Source organism: Propithecus coquereli, unplaced genomic scaffold (assembly GCF_000956105.1).
Source record: "Propithecus coquereli isolate 6110/MARCELLA unplaced genomic scaffold, Pcoq_1.0 Scaffold216, whole genome shotgun sequence".
NCBI lineage: Eukaryota > Metazoa > Chordata > Mammalia > Primates > Indriidae > Propithecus > Propithecus coquereli.
Window position 1 is genome coordinate 913983 of NW_012146745.1, and position 6059 is coordinate 920041.

Below are 6059 nucleotides of genomic sequence, written 5' to 3' on the forward strand. Positions count from 1 at the left end.
GCTTGAGCCCAGGAGTTTGAGGTTGATGTGAGCTAGGCTGACGCCAGGGCACTCTAGCCCGGGCAACAGAGTGAGACTCTGTCTCAAAAAAAAAAATTCCCCAAAGGGACCACAATAATTCCAAATTTTCTTGGTTGGATTGTGCCATTTAGACAGAGAAGCAAATAAATTAGCATATATTATGTATGTGTGATAAAAGTGGGCTTCCAACCTAGTGGGTTGGGGCAGGTGCCATGAATGAGAGTGAGATGACCCAATGAGAAATGTACAGTTGGTAAAAGTGATTCTTATACAGCTTCCTATCTACAGAGTCTGGTTTAAAAAAAAAGTAACTGCTAGAAAGGTTCTGACAAAACACTGAGCTAAACAAAGAGGCATCACATAGAGGACAGTCCTTATGTGGTTATAAAAAGGTGACCTGAAGCAAACTTTTCCATAGGCTGCCTGACTGAAGAGACTCCCAACTCCTCACCACTGGAGCCTGTTAAATGCAGGCGTATCAACTTCTCCCTACAGACTTCCTCAAAGACAATGTATAACATATAAAATGAAGGGCAGACATAGACAATCAGAGCATTAGAAGCCAAAATTCACAAGAGGATGCCTAATTGTGATCAAAACATCATCTCCTGAGAAACAAATAGTAAACATGACATGAAGTGGTTCAATGAGAGCATCAGAGCCCAGTTCAGTGTGAAATTTGATCATATCAGAGGATCTGGCTGCCTCAATCTTGGAGACACAAAGGGTCCCAGATATATACACTGTTACCTGGTCAAGGGTCCTGGTCCACAGCAATAAAAATCTCAGACAAATCTTGATGGAATCTCCAAATTGTTAAAACCTAATTAGCTAAAAGCTGTCAGGAACCAGCCAGGAGTCAAACAAGATGAGTAAGATCAGATTTAGTAATTCTCAAGGAAGAAGTGTGGAATGTAACTCAGGGAAAAAAACAAAAAACAAAGGAGGAAGCATGGCATGCTAGGCGTGCTACTCAACTAATCAACTTTTGCAAAGTTAACATTCCGGTGATGGATTTTGAAAAAAAACTCTAAAAGAAAGAGTCTAAAATCTGAATTGATGCTGTTCCTAAAGCACCAATTAGAAGTGGGAATTAACTAGGAAATTAGGTGCTGTCATGAGGTGAGAGCAGTTTAGCCATTGGGTATCCATAGGCATAAACAAAAATCAAAGAGTGTCTGGATATCATTGATAAGAAAGCAGTAGTTACTCAATGAGGAGTTGCTAAGACATTTTACAACTGCTCATGAACTTGGGAGAAACAATGTTTCCTCTTAGCTTTGCAGTTGACTTTATCTCATTCTGTCTAGCCATCTTGATTATGGGAAGGATTACTTTTTCTCTTTTCAGTCTGAATTGACTTTCCTTCAATCCTGGATAAATTTTGGCTCTTTTGAATCATATTATAATAAAAAAACTATTTATTTGTTTGTAAATTTTAGAATCAATATCCACACACCAGAGTTTTTAAAATGTTTGCAAAAGAGAATGAACATGTTATAAATCTAATGATAAAATATGTTATTGTATAGTTGATAGAAATGTGGAGGCAGCAGATGAGGAAGACAGCATGGGAACATTAATTTCTTCATTAAGAGACAAGAAGTAAAGTTTTAATTCTATTATTAAAAATTAGAGTTAATAAGAACCAATATAAAGATAATAAAAATAGGAAAAGGAGAATTTAATTATGTGTTTTACTTAATGTAATGCACCATCTATTGTATTTGGAAGAAGAAATAATAAAAGTTTGATTAATTGATTGCTTAAGAAATACAGGCATATTATGCAGATAACAACCAGAAAAGTGACAGAAGAAACACTAACAAATACTTGTGTTTGCCTTTAGAGCTTAAAATTATTGGTGAATCTAGATAGCAGCAGACTTCTGCCTTCCTAAAGTTAACAGTTTGTTGTTTTGGGGGTGATTGTTTGCTATTTTCTTAACCCAGTGCATTTAGAATTTTGGTGATTTAGAGAATAATGTGAAGGAATTATATTAAAATATTTAACATTTACTAAGGTATCTAAAGATTTGCATAAATGGAAAAATATGATTGCTTTTGGATTTAAAACATCAATAATAGAACAGTATCAATTCTTTATATATGTGTATAAATGGAATTCCTCCAAAAAGAGCAGATTTGATTTTTGTTTTTAAAAGTATATGTATTACTTATAAAAATAAAGCTCTGTAAAGAAAAATAGGTATGTAAATATTGTTAGGATAAATCATAAAGAAAAAATTTAATGAGTAATTTTTCAAAATTATTATTAAGTGTACACTAATTGAAATGATTACTTCAGTCACAAGGATAGAAAAATAATCAGCAGATAATTATAGAAAACAAGGGAGATTAAAAAACCTGGTAAATATATGTATGTTCAACTTGCATTTTAAAGCATTGCAGAAAAAAGTTTATTTACTAAATGATGTAATGATAACTTTCTAGCTTTCATTAAATAGGCTAGATTGGATCATTCTCTTACCTGTAATAATAAATAAGTTCAAATGAATCAATATTCTAAATTTAAAAAACAAAAACATAAAAGTACTACAGAAATATAATCGATCTCTCATACACATACTTAATCTTAGATGGGAAAGGCTTTTCTAAACCTGAAATAAAACTCAAGGCACCCATTTTGTTTATAAAAGTGATTAACAATTTTATATTTAAAAAATCACTATGAATAAAGCAAAAAAAAAAAAAAAGAAAAACCTAGGGAAAAAATTATAACATTAATGACAGTAATGATTCCTGTAAATCATTCATCTATCATAAAAATGAGGAAGCTAGTAAGAGAAAGAGAAAGACCTCATAGAAAAATATTTAAAGTGCATGAAAGACATATAGAAAATGACGGGTATTTGTACACACAAGGAGTGCAATGCGCACCACCAGAAGGATGGACATATTTGAAACACGGACTTGTGGGGGGCGGACCAAGGGCAACATATGTAACCTAAACATCTGTACCCCCATAATATGCTGAAATAAAAGAAAAAAAAAACTGTACCCACTGCTTTCTTTCCTAAAGTTGTGCTAGCCTGTAAATTGGGCAAAGTCTACCTGCTTTCTCTTAGAGAATACATGCATTTGTATCTGATTCTGCATTAGGAATAAAGGTTTCATACTTATAATGAAAAGACTCCTGCTTTCTTACGTGTGTTTTAGTACAAACTGTACCCACTGCTTTCTTTCCCAAAGTTGTGCCAGCCTGTAAATTGGGCAAAGTCTAGCTGCTTTTTCTGAGAGAATACATGCATTTGTATCTGATTCTGCATTAGGAATAAAGGTTTCATACTTATAAAAAAAAAAAAAAAGAAAATGTATCTTGAAAAGAAGTTCATTTATTTTTACTACAGAAATCCACAAAACAACTCACTTAGAATTTTGGCAAAGATAAAATGTTATAATATTAAGTTGAACCTTATGAAATAGCTGATATCCAACTGTTTTTAATCTATTAATCTGCAGTTTTATAGGGTTCAACCTAAATGTCATTAGTTTGAGAACAGCCTGGAAACAGATACCCTAAATAGGAATAAGCAGTTTGAAAAAAAAAACTAGGGAAATATCTATCAAAGTTAAAATTTATGCAATTCATCACCTAGCAATGAAAGTTCTGAATATAGATGCACTTATTTATGTATCCATTTATATTGCAGCATTTTTATAGCAAAATAAAAACCAATTTTTGGGAAAACTTAACATATATCTTTAACAGAATTACTTGTTTAAAAAGAATGAGGTAAATTTATATATAGATAAGTAAAATCTGCAAAAAATGTTGTTAATAAAAATTATGATCCAAAAACATTTGTGTTATGTATACACACATACTCATTTGCCTGGAGAGGCTTTGAAATTGGCTGAAATTATATAAGATAAGCGGGGTGATGATTCCTATCTCTGGGGTATAGAACTGATGGCTTGTGTTCTGAGGGAGTCTTACTTTCCAATCTAAATTACTTTGTGCTATTTAATGTTTTTTTTTTTATTTTATAGATTTATTAGAGTTTTTTAAATTTCAGAATATTATGGAATACAAACATTTTGGTTACATGAATTGCTTTTGTACATGTATAGTTGATAGAAATGTGGAGGCAGCAGATGAGGAAGACAGCATGGGAACATTAATTTCTTCATTAAGAGACAAGAAGTAAAGTTTTAATTCTATTATTAAAAATTAGAGTTAATAAGAACCAATATAAAGATAATAAAAATAGGAAAAGGAGAATTTAATTATGTGTTTTACTTAATGTAATGCACCATCTATTGTATTTGGAAGAAGAAATAATAAAAGTTTGATTAATTGATTGCTTAAGAAATACAGGCATATTATGCAGATAACAACCAGAAAAGTGACAGAAGAAACACTAACAAATACTTGTGTTTGCCTTTAGAGCTTAAAATTATTGGTGAATCTAGATAGCAGCAGACTTCTGCCTTCCTAAAGTTAACAGTTTGTTGTTTTGGGGGTGATTGTTTGCTATTTTCTTAACCCAGTGCATTTAGAATTTTGGTGATTTAGAGAATAATGTGAAGGAATTATATTAAAATATTTAACATTTACTAAGGTATCTAAAGATTTGCATAAATGGAAAAATATGATTGCTTTTGGATTTAAAACATCAATAATAGAACAGTATCAATTCTTTATATATGTGTATAAATGGAATTCCTCCAAAAAGAGCAGATTTGATTTTTGTTTTTAAAAGTATATGTATTACTTATAAAAATAAAGCTCTGTAAAGAAAAATAGGTATGTAAATATTGTTAGGATAAATCATAAAGAAAAAATTTAATGAGTAATTTTTCAAAATTATTATTAAGTGTACACTAATTGAAATGATTACTTCAGTCACAAGGATAGAAAAATAATCAGCAGATAATTATAGAAAACAAGGGAGATTAAAAAACCTGGTAAATATATGTATGTTCAACTTGCATTTTAAGGCATTGCAGAAAAAAGTTTATTTACTAAATGATGTAATGATAACTTTCTAGCTTTCATTAAATAGGCTAGATTGGATCATTCTCTTACCTGTAATAATAAATAAGTTCAAATGAATCAATATTCTAAATTTAAAAAACAAAAACATAAAAGTACTACAGAAATATAATCGATCTCTCATACACATACTTAATCTTAGATGGGAAAGGCTTTTCTAAACCTGAAATAAAACTCAAGGCACCCATTTTGTTTATAAAAGTGATTAACAATTTTATATTTAAAAAATCACTATGAATAAAGCAAAAAAAAAAAAAAAAGAAAAACCTAGGGAAAAAATTATAACATTAATGACAGTAATGATTCCTGTAAATCATTCATCTATCATAAAAATGAGGAAGCTAGTAAGAGAAAGAGAAAGACCTCATAGAAAAATATTTAAAGTGCATGAAAGACATATAGAAAATGACGGGTATTTGTACACACAAGGAGTGCAATGCGCACCACCAGAAGGATGGACATATTTGAAACACGGACTTGTGGGGGGCGGACCAAGGGCAACATATGTAACCTAAACATCTGTACCCCCATAATATGCTGAAATAAAAGAAAAAAAAAACTGTACCCACTGCTTTCTTTCCTAAAGTTGTGCTAGCCTGTAAATTGGGCAAAGTCTACCTGCTTTCTCTTAGAGAATACATGCATTTGTATCTGATTCTGCATTAGGAATAAAGGTTTCGTACTTATAATGAAAATGTATCTTGAAAAGAAGTTCATTTATTTTTACTACAGAAATCCACAAAACAACTCACTTAGAATTTTGGCAAAGATAAAATGTTATAATATTAAGTTGAACCTTATGAAATAGCTGATATCCAACTGTTTTTAATCTATTAATCTGCAGTTTTATAGGGTTCAACCTAAATGTCATTAGTTTGAGAACAGCCTGGAAAACATAGCAAGATCCAGTCTCTACGGAAAAATTTATTTTTAAAACAAGATTACAAACTCATTTTAATTGGTGAAAAGTTATACAAATTTATCAAAAATATTACATAAACTTTAAATAATATAATTCA